Source organism: Stegodyphus dumicola, chromosome 11 (assembly GCF_044657685.1).
Source record: "Stegodyphus dumicola isolate Sdum_Otavi_A_Nest chromosome 11, ASM4465768v1".
Classification (NCBI taxonomy): Eukaryota; Metazoa; Arthropoda; class Arachnida; order Araneae; family Eresidae; genus Stegodyphus; species Stegodyphus dumicola.
In genome coordinates this window covers 115,134,731-115,148,603 of record NC_140778.1, presented here as the reverse complement: position 1 = coordinate 115,148,603, position 13,873 = coordinate 115,134,731, and the positions used below count along the sequence as shown (strand labels likewise).

Here is a 13,873-nt window from a genome sequence, read left to right as displayed (position 1 = left end):
TTTCAAGGTATACCTGCAGAATATTATAGTTTTTTAATCAAATTTTTCTAAGCTTTACATGAAATTACATATTAGCGCGTTTCAAATTTGGCATCTGTTTTTGAGCAATAATAACGTCAAATGTAGCACTTTGTTAAAATTATTTGAAAGTATGAACGATGAATTTTTTCCTCTCGTCTGCAGTGTAAAAAAGGAAAGGAAAATTAAATTGCTATAAATTAAGAAGTTCGCCAAGTAAATATTTTTGGCACAAACTGAAAAAACAAGCCAAGATAAATTTCTCCGTAAATTTCGCACCGAATTTAACAAAATTTAGTCGTAGAATCGAAATGTGGAAAACAATTGCATGTCATTTCAGAAAAAAGTCCGATTTTGTGTTAAAATAATTATGTTAGAAGAATACTATGCATAAATCTAATATATATATCCTAAGTCGGGATTTCGAGACATGAAAAGTGTAATTTAAATTTCGTCAATCGGCCCAGTAGAACGGGAGATATAGAACTGCCCTATTTTTTTTCTTTTTTGAGGCAGTGTACATTCTCACATTTTTTTTTACCAGGAATGTAATTGATGCACATTTCCAAGGAAATTGCTCGAGAGATCTTCCACCAGCTGTAAGGCAGGCATCACGCCTGCAGGATAGAGACTGACGCACATTTGCGAAGACACCAGGGGTTTGCCTAGCATCTCCGGCAACAACGGCTCTCCTGGCGACTAGATCCATATTGGTTTCTCTAGGGCACTCGTAGATTAGGCTTTTCATATGGCCCCACGGGAAAACTCCAAACACGAGAGATCCTGTGATCTTGGTGGCCACGCTATGGGACCACTTCGAGCAATCTATCATCCTGGAAATTTCGTGGTTCGTATAACTAGCTATTCTCTTAGCAATCCACGGTAGAAGTTGCCGTTCGTTGCAAAGACCGACCGTTTTTATACCACTTACAATGCCACCTACGGCTTGCTAGTTGAGATCTGACCATGCATTCTATGATGAATATTGCTTGTATAGCTGCATTCTATCACCGCTTAAAGTTTTGCCGACTTGTACGGATTTACAAAGTATATGTATTAGTATAGCATTAAAGCAAATGAAGTAGAGTTTCCCTTTATTTTTCCTGTAATAACGGTTTTCTTGTATGTATGTTACGGCATGGTTCCGAATTAAGTTTTACACAAGTAACGTTCTTTACGTTTGCGTCTATCGTTTCCTAAACTGTTACTTTATAAGGTATTTCTCCAGCCTTCATGGTGTAGTGGTCTGCACTCTCGGCACGTAATTGAGAGGTCCTCGGTTCGATTCTCGGCGAAGGCGTTGCATGCTTTTCATCTCGCCTGCTGCCAAAAAATACCTAATGTCTCTACATTGGCGCCCGAACTAAAAGGGTGTTGGATGATGATTCTCCTCGCCCAAGATTTGGCGATTGGGTCCCCTAAAAACTCCAGTCGCCCTTTAAATGCGGAGTATTTCTTCCGCCTTCTTAACGAGCCTTTGTGGTGTAGTAGTCTACACGCTCAGCGCGTAATTGAGAGGTTCGCGGTTCGATTCCCGGCGAAGGCGTTGCTAAGTTTTCATCTTTCCTGCTTCCAAAAAAATGCCTAATGTATCTACAATTTTACCCCAATAGAGACGTTTCTATGTCATGTTTTGGGGACAGTATTTCTTGCATAGACTGTTTGGATAAAACTTGAAATATTTATTATAGCGTTGTGTTCTATTTTGGATTATAAATTTGATAGCAAAATAACTCAGTAATACCTTGCACGTGACCATCAGCTTCACTTCTATATTATTTAAATAATTTTAAAATATTTATTTTATTACAACTTCGATTAAGCTTATTCTTCTTCGCCTTTTTTTAGTTCTGATTTTAGTCTTTAGTTCATTCCTATTAGGATTTAGGCTTACAATGCTAATTTTCAGTTTGGTTTTAGAAAAACAATTATACTTGGGTGATAAAAATGAACAAGAGACGATGCTAATTTTCACAAAGACTCACTAACTTCGCAGAACGTTGTAGAGTTATTTCGAAGGAGGAAAGATGAAAAATGAGCAATGCTCTCCCTGGCAAATAGCTTATATAATCGCCCTTTTAAAGGGCGACTGGGGCTTTAGGGGGCCCAATCGCCAAATCCTTGTGATGAAGAATCATCATCCACCACCTTTGGTTTTGTTCGGGCGCCACTTAAGAGACCTTAGCTATTTTTTGAAAGCAGGAGAGATGATAAATGAGCAATGCCCTCGCCGGGACTCGAACCACGGACCTCTCGAATACGCGTCGAGCGTGCTGACCACTACACCACGAAGGCATGTTAAGAAGGCGGGAGAAATGCTTTATAACGTAAGCTTCTAAATACATAAAGGAAGCAACGCGTACTATGAAAACACTTAATCTCTGAGATCCTTAGCTTCTCAGATTAAACCAAATTTAGTAACGAAATTAATGACAATGCCTGTTTATTCTGTTAAGAAGTGTGTTGAAAATTAGCTAAATGTTACTTATTTAGAATATCATTCATCTTTTACAATGTATAATATTTTCTTACTTAATTCTTTTTTTCCGCTTTAATTATTTATCTTTAGTATCCCATTAAAAAACCGTAGACAGAAGTTTCACTGTATTATTAATTTGCATGTTTATATAATCGATTTAACTTCTCTTTTCAATAATAATTACGTCTACTCATATGTTATGTAAGAAGTATATATATTGATTCCATTATTGGTAAAGCTTTAAGTATTATTAAAACATCTCGAAAGGGCATTGCGAACAACCTTATTTCAATACTACTCAGACTGATGAAGATTTAGTATATAGAGACACTTGTAATATCTTTTAAAGCACCGGAAATTCTTTTTAGAAACTCAACTCTAAATAATGCTTCAGCGTGAGTTTCCATTAGCTGTTTCAGCTGCAAACCTGCGTTGCTGAAACTCATTACAGACACAAACCTTTCTCTCGTAATTTCGCCATTTTCAGTTAATGTCTTAACTCCAAAGCGTGTTAAACATCACCTTATTACAAGTCTGCGCAATGATAGATGGTACATTAAGTAGGGAAGGCTGCCAACGTGTAATTGGAATGGTAATCATTTATGTTTCGAAACTGGCGAATGACACGAACAGATTAAATGAGATGGAGTTACGGTAATCCTTGCGAGTTGGAGCAACGGAAATTGGAAGAAAACGAATTTACAGATACAGAAATTGAATTCGAATTTAAAACAATAAATAACGGAATTTAATTCAATGCTTTCAGTTAAGGAATCAATGTAATTATCAATTTAAAAAGGAACTGCACGAAATTATTTGACAGAGTTATATTTTACAGTACGGAAGCAATGAGAGACAAAAGTTTTAATAATTTAATTTCTAAACAGTTACAGAATGGAGACCGATACATGTTCAGATAAATTTTTAAATCGAAAATAAAGCAAATGGTAATATTTTTAGTTAGATATACCATGAATGAAATGTATTTTTAGTTACATCAATCAGATTAAGAAATTAATATTCTTAATAACTGCATCTATTGCTTTTAAATAACTTACATTATTAATAATAACATAATTACAATTATTAATAATGTTGAAAGATAAATGTCTTATATTTTGCCGAACGGCAACAGACTCGAATGGAAAGTGAAACAACGCATTTACAGTTTTAATATTTGAAAGATAAATATCTTACATTTTGCGGAATGGCAACAGACTCGTAAAGTGAAACAACGCATTTACAGTAGACGACATTTAAAGTGAATCGATGAAAAAAAACTGTTTCGAGACTAATATCTGTTTTAGGCTAAATTTTTGAAAGTGGTAAATTGCAGATTACTATCTGACATACCAATAGTTCATTCTTCTATTAAATTGTCGAAGAATTTAAACTGAAAACCGAAATGCCTAAAGTAAATAGTTTAAAAACAACTTGTTACAATTCAAAGGATATGTATAAACTCTTAGTATGCAAGATTTTGCTAAAGGATTTCGTCATATTTATACCGTATCCGTGAATAGCTTTATGAGGCCTTTTTGTTCTCAGCCATTGTATTCGGCACGTATTCCAATTACGAAAATATTTTAAGCGACGCAAATAATCAATTTCGTTCGTTTTAAAATTTAAAATTCAATTTTTGCAAAATAATACAAGGAACATTTTTTACCTTTTAATGCCGTGATAATATTTTGTCATTATCTAAGTATAACATTATTTCACTTTTTAGTTTAAGATTTTGTTACAAATTTCTCAATTCTGAAATTTAGCAACCATTTTAGAGCACAAATTCTATAGAAATCTTTAAATAAAATCTCGATTTTGAAAAACGTTAGTATATTAATCAGTAATTATCACTACAGAGCATATAGCAATGCTCTACACTTAATTTATTAACATATGAACCTTCTTTCTAAGCTGATATTTCATTTTTAGTTACGTACAAATGCAAATAATTTTAGCTGTTGAATCTGTATACGATTCCTGAATGTTAATTCAACGCTTAAAATTAAATACCTCCGTCATTTATTATGCTGGAATGCTTATTTATTACAGTAATTTGTCACATTTATTTTGTTGTATTGTGGACAAATGCTTTGTGTTTCATTTTTGAGAATGAAAATAGGCTTTTATTACATATAGCTATAGGGTGACGGGGCTGTATAGAGAATTAGATTTTGCAATTATTTACAATATGGATTTTTTAAAATGTTTTGAGATGAAAATTTTTTATTTAAAGCAGTCTTTTGATCGGAAGTATAAGTCTTTAATAAATAATTACGAAAACAAAGACTGCGTAAGGTATTTTGTGGGCATGGAGAAAAATGTATGCTAGGTAACTAGACATACAGTGTAGATCTAACGAAGTGAATTGCAAAATTATATGCAATAGCTGTGGGTAGTTACCGCAGAAGAACTAAGTGAAAATGCTCAAATTTTAAAATTAGCATAAAATCTTAAACACCAAATTTATAAAATTCGCTTCAGGAAAGGTTGCTTATAGACAAACAGTATATAACTGTACAATATTTAAGTAAAATGACTAAATTTGAATAGTCTATGACAAATATTTAGCAACATTATGTATTTTATTTAAATTTTGACGAATATAGACATTAGAGATTTTATTATGAGTGAAAAAAGAAGGTTGTCAAAAGAAATCAAATCTTTTCCTGGCAAACGTTAAAGATGGTAAGCTAAATTTAATTGAGTGGCGCAGATGTCGATTATAAGCACCTAAGATTATGGGAAGTTGTAAATCATTATGTAAAACCAATGTACAACAGTAAAATGCCAAAATATAGAATTTCAATAATGGGAAGTCTATTTTGGTGAGACAGGAGTTTTTCTTCAAGAAAAAATAACAAAACTTCTTTAGTACCTTTCTATATTAAAATATCATAAGATTTATGGTATTTATATGATTTAAAGTAAATATGGCTCGGTGTTAAATTTTTAATCGCTTAGAACCCAACAGTTGTTTCTGACATCCTACATAGTTTTGCTTAATTTTAATTCTAAATTTAAATTATGCGATAAAATGCATCTGAAGTTTCATACTGTTTTCAAATGTTGGAAATGTTAATTTTGTTTATAATGTTCTTTAATATAGGACGTTTCATGCTCATTAGGACAAAAAGAAAGTGTACCTGTTAACAATGTAATTACTTGATTTTGTATAGATAGTGGAATTATAATTATCCAAGTTTCTATAGTTTCTATACATGCGCTATGTGTGCCCCTACGGTGCTGCGGCAAATACCTATGCGGTATTCCAGTTTCTACCATACTCGCGATAGAATATCCTTTGCTAGTGGATCGAGCACTTCATTTACCCGCTGCCTGACTTGCTGTAAGTCATGATGGAATGCAGGTAAGGACACATTTTATTTAACAAAACCCTGTAAAAGAATCAGAAGGAGTTAGATCTTGGGAACCCGGTGGCCCACAAAGAAATGACATATCGTTTGACCCAGCACGGCCAATCTAGTGATGAAGTGGACTATGGTTCAGGTACTGGCGTATGTTTTAATGCCAATGTAAGGGAGCATCGTATTGATGCAAAATCAAGCTGTGAACCGCTTGCTCCAACTGAGGGAACAACCACTCCGATAGCATCTCTCGGTAAATGCACCCGTTAATCGATTGTTCCACGAAGGAAAAAGTACCAAAAACGCAACTGTTGAAAATGGCACAGAAAACATTCACCTGGAAAATCACGCTCATGTTCTGTTGCAACTTGTGGATGTTTCATGCCCCCAGATCGTAATTATGGCGATTAATTTTGACAGAGACATGAAAAGTGGTTTCATACGTAAAACACAAGTCTATTCGCGAACCATCCTTCTCCAGATTATCTTGCAAATTCTCACAGAAAGCTTCACGCAACGGTTTGCCGGAAAGTTTTAACGCCTGCATCATTTCAATGGGTGTATGACCAAAATTGTAAACGTTTCCGTAACGCACGCTGCACCATTACATGAGGCATACTGAGTTCAGAACTCTCACGAAGTTTTGATTTTGTAAGACTTCGTAAAAATGTTTAGCGAATTTTTTTCAACCACTTCGGTTTTGTCTGCGCTATTCATCCTGAGAGCTGATTCTCTTGCACACGAATACCGTGTCCTGAAACTGCTTCACGCATTTTTCGATTGGGTGACGATGCGGTTCTTTTCTACCAAAATTGGTGAATAACTGACTTTGAACGATAATAAACGAGGTCGTTTTGAAGCATTTCAAGACACGGTACACTTTCTCCTGCATGGATGGCATCGTTTTGATTGATTGTGCTTCTAGCGTGGATTTTATTAACGGACGAATTTTCGTTGTTGCCAAATAAAACTTACATAATTTTATTTTCTGAATTAATTTGTTTCGGCTTAATAAATCAATTACAGAATTTTTACTTTACTATTCTTTTTGTTATTAATTCATTAAAATGAAACACCGTATGCCATTAGCTGTTTGCCAGAAATAAATTCTAATATTTTTATATTAATAATATGCTTTTACCCTTTATATTATATATTTAGTACAATAAATTTAAATGAATCTTCATTTTTCCATATTTCGTTATAAAATAAGGAATATAATTACTAAGAGGATGCGTTCGTAAAAGCAAATATATATTATCTTGTACGTAAAGCTTAGGTATTGTATGCAGATAACACTAATAACATTTTATTGCTTGGACTTTCTTAGCAATATCGATCAGCATTATAGAAAAGCAATATAACAGGTTGATATATTGATCAGCAATATAATATATAGATCAGCAATATAATATATAGATCAGCAATATAATATATAGATCAGCAATATAAAATAGAAAAGAATGCTGAGGATTAACTTAATAAATGCAGAATTTACGTGATATCATAATTATAGAATTTGGCAACCATATGAATGCTTAGATCATATTTATGGGCATTCTCCCAATAAGCGATTTACATTACTTAACTGTGTAATTACTTTCCGGACTGATAGGTGGCGCAACTAAAATTGTTGTTTTTACATATTTTTTTCCTTCCGCCATTTTATTCATATTCGCATGACCCGATATGTTATTATTTAACAGTGATATTGGCTTACTTTTTTCAAAATATTTATTTCTTTTGCTGTGTTTTACCCTGCGCATAACAAAACTTTCAGTGCGCGAATAAAAATGTGGAATATTTTTTAAACTAGATTACCTGGTTTAAATATTTCAGTCAATCACTCGATATTAATGCAACTAAAAGTGAGCCCCTAAATGTCATGAATATAGATTATATCAAGAATTTCGCGCATATAGTCAATAAGAGGTAAGACAAAATGCTCCCGATTTTGCACTGGTATATTTAGTTGTTTCAAAACTTATTTTCAAACAATTTGTAATTTGTTGTAAACAGAGTATTAGAAAAAGTGAGATAAAGAATTTAAGAGAGATAAATTTAGCACTCTTGCCTCTTAAGATAACAGTAATTTCATTTGCTTTTTATTTCAAATCTTTGCAGTGTAAACGTGAAAACAAAACTTTCTATTTGAGAGCAAATTCATAACAAAGATTGGAAGACAGCATTTTAAAAACTCTTCGCAAATTCAACGGAAAAATTGCATGTCAAAGAATCGATAAGCATAAACATTGCTTTTACAAATAAAATAGCCTGAAAAAGTGGTGGCGCCATCTAGTATAAAACTAATTAACTAACTAACGAAATCCATTTGGGAAAATATCTAGTTATCTTTCTCTGTACTCATCTACAATACTCACTCTTTTGTTACCAGCTAGGATATCTACTCACTCCGTATTACTTAGTCTCGTTCGCTTTTCTTTCGTTGCTTAGTTTGCTACGAAAATGACAAATCAATCATTTACAGTCAGTAAGCAAAAACAGCAGCTGCAAAAACGGTAATGCGTTCTAAACATAGCCCATAATATGCATCCATTGCCTTTGAGTTTTTAGCTATAGTATAAGTCAGGTAATTCTACAGTTTCCGGATTCTACGGATGTGGGTTATCTAACATGCCGAATTATCGGATTAGAATTATGTAATGCAGCAATTTTTCTTATATCTTTGAATATATTGAGTAATGCAAAAAATTGCTTAGAGTAACTCTGCAGCATATTTAATAAATCAAATTTACTATTGAATAAATTTGTTAATCGCTTAATTATTTTGAATCAGTTTTTGCATCGAAATCATGAATATTGCAAATGCATCGAGTTTTCTCAAATACAGTTAGAATGTGCCCTTACTTCATTGATTCCATTCGTTATTTAAACCACTCATTCTATTACACTAAAAATTTTCGTTATTATCCAGTATTCTATTTTTAAGTTTTTTCGGCGAATGTCATCAATGTACTAAATGTCACTAACCTCACGTCAAGTAATGTTTTTTGAATCTTCTTCGTTATTCTCAATATCTCTGACTATCTGATAATTTAATATAGTTTGTATATTGACATTGCTACTTCCATAAATGGGCCATTTCTACCACTTTCAACACTTCCATTATATCCATTTCTTAAAAGTTTGATTAATGAAGTATTCGATGGAGTTAAACTTTCAACTCTTTTGAACGGTCAATAGAATAATCATTATTTTCACCTTATTTGACAGAATTTTGCTTCATGGTTTTCGCTAAACTTTTTGTTACTTTGTGCAGTACTTATAATGTTATAGCTTTACAGATTTCCAAAAACAGTAGCTATTAAAATTATATCTTTTATAGGCAGCTAAATTTGGAATTTCTTGACTTTGCCATTAGAGTTTATTAAATGTCTCATAAATGGGTTCCTGTGTCCACAAAGTTTTGAAAACTTCTTGTTCTATTGGTTGCGTTAATATTGTCCGGCTTCTTTTGAATTGTTAATGTCATATATTTCCGTTTAATTTCCTTTTCAATACTTTTATCAAGTTTTGAAAATATTCTAAATATGCAAAGGTATTCAAACACGAAGTTTAACATAACCAAGACTAACTGAAAATGGCACAAATACGAGATGTAACTGCCTAGCATTTACAAAATTCTAATAACGATGTTGCCGGCGTAAAAGTTGATGCATTACTGGATATGTAGATTACTGGATTACTGGATATGTAGGACCACTGGATATCAGACTTTCAGATTTTTATTGTATATGGAAATTTGACTTCTGTAGCCTATAGCATTAGATTCTACAGCTTAGTTTAGGCAAAGAGCTTTGAGGGCTGTGTATCTATAATGGCTAAGCGGAACTGAGTGTTCGCGTATAATGTATGTCTTAGTTAAGTTACTGATGGAATTAGGCCTAATTTTTATGTCCCTGCAGGCACATTATGCGTATTAAAGAAGTCCCTACAGTGGAAATGCAAGACCAGCGTCATTTGGAGATGCCCCCTCTGGTGGCACCAAATTATTATCTACAATACGTTTTTATGTATATATGTACATAGATGTCCATGTAATGGCACCAATGAAGCCATCTATGGTCGTTGTTATGTATTATACAAGATGTTCTTGTTACTCTACAATAGAGTGAAGAACTGTGCAGAGTTACCATTCCTCTATAGAGGCACCCATGATGCTATACATGCCATGTGTTTACTTGTAGCTGCTCTCACGGACGTTAAACTTTAAATTAATGTTAATGCAAATTGAAATGCTTGATATATTTCTTCCCTCTCAAATATACTACTAATCCACTTTCAATTTCTTTGACTACCTTATGATTCAATATATTAATTAAAAGAGGATAAATTTTCTTCGTCTTCATCTGTAATTGTTTTCCGAAGTGAAGAGGAATGCTAGCTGAAATAAAATGAATAGATCAGTCGGCTTACGCAGTTTTAGCGATAACACTATTTATGTAAGCAATTACTGTAATAGAACTTCGAATTCCCCTCCGTTAGATTTATTGCCATTGTGTTAATGAGATCCATTCTAGCGCTCAGAGCTGATAACGAACAATTACTGTGCACTGAATTCCAATTCTGCTTTAGGCACTTTGTTCCAATCAATGAAGAGAACTCAGCTCCACATTTTGTATTTGTTTATTCTTAATAGAATGACGTCGTATATGCTTGATAAAAGGATCAATTATCGATGCGCCGTGGAATGAAAATTTAGAAGTATTTAAGTAATTAATAAATAGTAATAAAATTAAAATCTTTTGCATAATTTTGAAGACAGCTGAAGTAGAGAGCGAAATTCTCTTTTTTAGCATCCGGGAAGTACATAAAGAAAGTCGAAAGAATAAAGTGCATTATCTTTTTTATTTCGTTTTCGAAACCATTATAATAATGAAAATTCTTTAAAAAATTTTCCTTTTATTCTCGAGGAATCTCCATGAGGACGCTGGATGAGTTTTTGAAAACAATCAACGAAATGCGTTTCGAAACATAATATTGGATTTCAAAGAAAAGGAATTTAAAAAAGGAAAGAATTGAAATGGAAAGATGAAAGTAATTGTTTTAGAGAAGTCTTCATTTGATTAAAATGTACAGTTAGGGTGAATATTTAAAGCAACATCCTTTAATAAGATTGCAATTCCCCCAAAATTAATTTAATGTTTTATTTACCCTTTGCATAAAGAGATGCATACATAGCTGAAATTTCAATACACGTGTTTTCGATTAGATTAAAATATTTTCTTCTTCCAAAATTGATTATTGTTTCCTAGTCAAATTCATCATTCAAGTGAGTAATAACCAGTGAGGAAAAATAGTATTAATGTAAAAAGTATTAGTTAAACTTGGATGTTTATTTCTCACTATCTCATAAATTGAAATGTAGATGTGAACAAAACATTGATTTCTTCCAACTCAAACAATTTATTATCGATTAAAATTACCAAAAGATAATTTTGGTAGTTCATTTACGTAATGTCACTGCTGGTATTTATTTGGTTGACTGGTATTTAGCTAAACCTTTCAGCCCTGCAATTTTTTAGACGCGCCAAAAAATAAATTTACAAGATATTTATAGGTGTTAGAAGAACTGCCTTGGAATATATTACCAAGTTCCAAATTGAGCTATAGAAACTATGTACAGACATTAATTATTTTTTTGGAAGCAATCGCCTTCCCCAGGAATCGAACGCGGACCTCTGAAATACCGTCTCAGTGTGCTCACCACTACACAACGAAGGCATGCTAGGAAGGCGGGAGAAATAGTTTATATACTTCTCCTTTTAAAGGGCGACTGGGGTTTTTAGGGGACCCAATCGCCAAATCCGGGTGTGGAGAGTCATCATCCAACACCTTTTTAGTTCGGGCGCCACTGTACAGACATTAGGTATTTTTTTGGAAGCAGGCGAGATGAAAAATTAGCAACCGCCTTCGCCGGTAATCGAACCACGGACCTCTGAAATACCGGCTCAGTGTGCTGACCACTACACCACGAAGGCATGCTAGGAAGGCGGGAGAAATACTTTATAACTAGATGTCCTGGCAATTGCCAACATGAGGTCTCAAGACACACAGTCGAGTGGAAAAACTGCTGACAAGCCGCCAGAGGAGACTCCGGGGGTGAATAGTAAAACAATCTCTACTACCGATAAAAATATATCTGTACACATGAAGGTTGCAAAAGTCACCAGCATGGCTAAAAGTCTTATGGCAAAGTATGGGTGCCCATATCTACCAAAGCAGAAATAGGTTAGAAAAGAAATGTTTAGGAGAAATAGTTTGGGTTCACATTAAATGCTTGTAAAAATATACATTTTATCCGTGATTTGAAATTCAGTTCACCCACCAATGTTCAAAGATTCTTTTCTGCTCGGTCAGTTTTCTACCATAATTCTTCAGAAATATAGATATTTTCGTTAATAGTCTTCTCGGTACAGCTATATCTATCTTCTTCTTTATGAATCTATCTTTATTTCCATTTATGAATCTACCTTTATCTTCATCTCAATAAATATTTCAATGAAGATTTGACGTGGTTACATTAATCACAAAAGCAACTTTTTAGAGAGATTTTTAAGATTTTGATTTTTGTTAATTTATTATTGATAGAAGCATCTCATTTCAATTCCTTTCCACAATTTAAGTCATTTTTTTCTCTAACACGAATGTCAAACTCGTCGTCGGCGGCCTGCATGCGGTTCTCATTTCTCTTCTAGAAAATAAACACATCAATGTATTGAAACTCGCTACGGTGGCTTGTGTCAAAACATACGAGAGCTTGTTGCCAGAAAAATATGTCAGCTGATGGGGAAGAAATAATAAGTACTCGTCTGTTATCTGAGAATTGTTATAGTCCTCCTGTTTTTAAGAGAATAGCAGTGTTAATACATGTTTTATGTATTTACCGTTTTTAAATATATCGTTGAGTATGAAAATGCATTTTTTTATTCCACAATGATGACTACTTCGATTACCTGGGATGCTGAGTTTGACGTTCTGAGGCCTTATTTGTTTTTCAGTTGATATTTTACAGCAGGAAAAATGTAATTCTAAATTCGAAAACTAGAACAAACTAGCGAAAACTACTTTCACGTATCTTGAGAATACTGTACTCAGTCAATATATGTTTATTCATTATATGTTTCAGGAATACGTTTTTTCTTTATTAAGAAGAGTACTATCATATCCATCTGTATCTGAGCAGCTCAATCTCGGTAAACTTGTTGCTTCTCGCACTTGTTTCACAATAAGTAGAATTCTTGGAATTTCCGGATGCTCTTTATCTTTTTCGTTTTTCTTCGATTTCATTCTTCTATAACGTTACCCACAATCGCAACGACAAACATATTCATGGTGTACAGTGGAGCTTTTGCTTAATTTCATGTGTTGATTTATTTTGGTAACTTCATTGCTCGTTGTTACGCTAAGTTTGAGTTATGTTGTGAAATAAAATAATGAAATAATTTATCCATTTTCATTTAATCTTTATTTAATATCATTCTTCTTGAGCTCTGCAGTCTGCTAGAGTCCAAGACTGCTTCCCTAAGTTTTCTCTATCTGACCCAATCCAGCGGCACAGCTTCTCATCGTTTACGCCTAACAGCTTCAAATTCTTTTCCACACTATCCAGCCATCTAGTAGGTGGTCTTCCTTTTCGTCGCTTCCTCCTATTTTCGAGAAGGTTATCTTTTTAGTAGGAAATACACCATCATATCTATAACTATGGCTTAGCCATCTAATGCGAGATACCTTTACACGTTTGACAATATCAGGTACATTATATTTCTCAGAGATTTCCTGAGTACATAATAATCTCCACAGTTCAATTTGCCTCACCGGTCCGAAAATTTTTTTAGAATATTTTTTTCAAATGTCAGCAGTAGACTTTCCTTTGTCTTGTTCAGTGTCCAGCATTCGCTTCCATACAGGAATACAGATCTTATCAAAATCTTATATAAATTTATTTTAGGTTTTATGCTATTTTAATTTGAATTTAAGTTGG

General features: G+C 33.4%; 1 protein-coding gene and 1 non-coding gene across 2 annotated transcripts in view; one reads left to right on the top strand and one right to left on the bottom strand.

The window, feature by feature from the left end:
• LOC118187283 (glutamate receptor ionotropic, kainate 2-like) overlaps positions 1–13,873 on the top strand; it is an 826,434-nt gene that overhangs the window by 51,269 nt on the left and 761,292 nt on the right. The gene's annotated exons all lie outside the window — the stretch shown is intronic.
• Positions 2,241–2,313, bottom strand: TRNAT-CGU (transfer RNA threonine (anticodon CGU)). Its single transcript has one exon. It is a non-coding gene; the product is annotated as a tRNA-Thr (tRNA).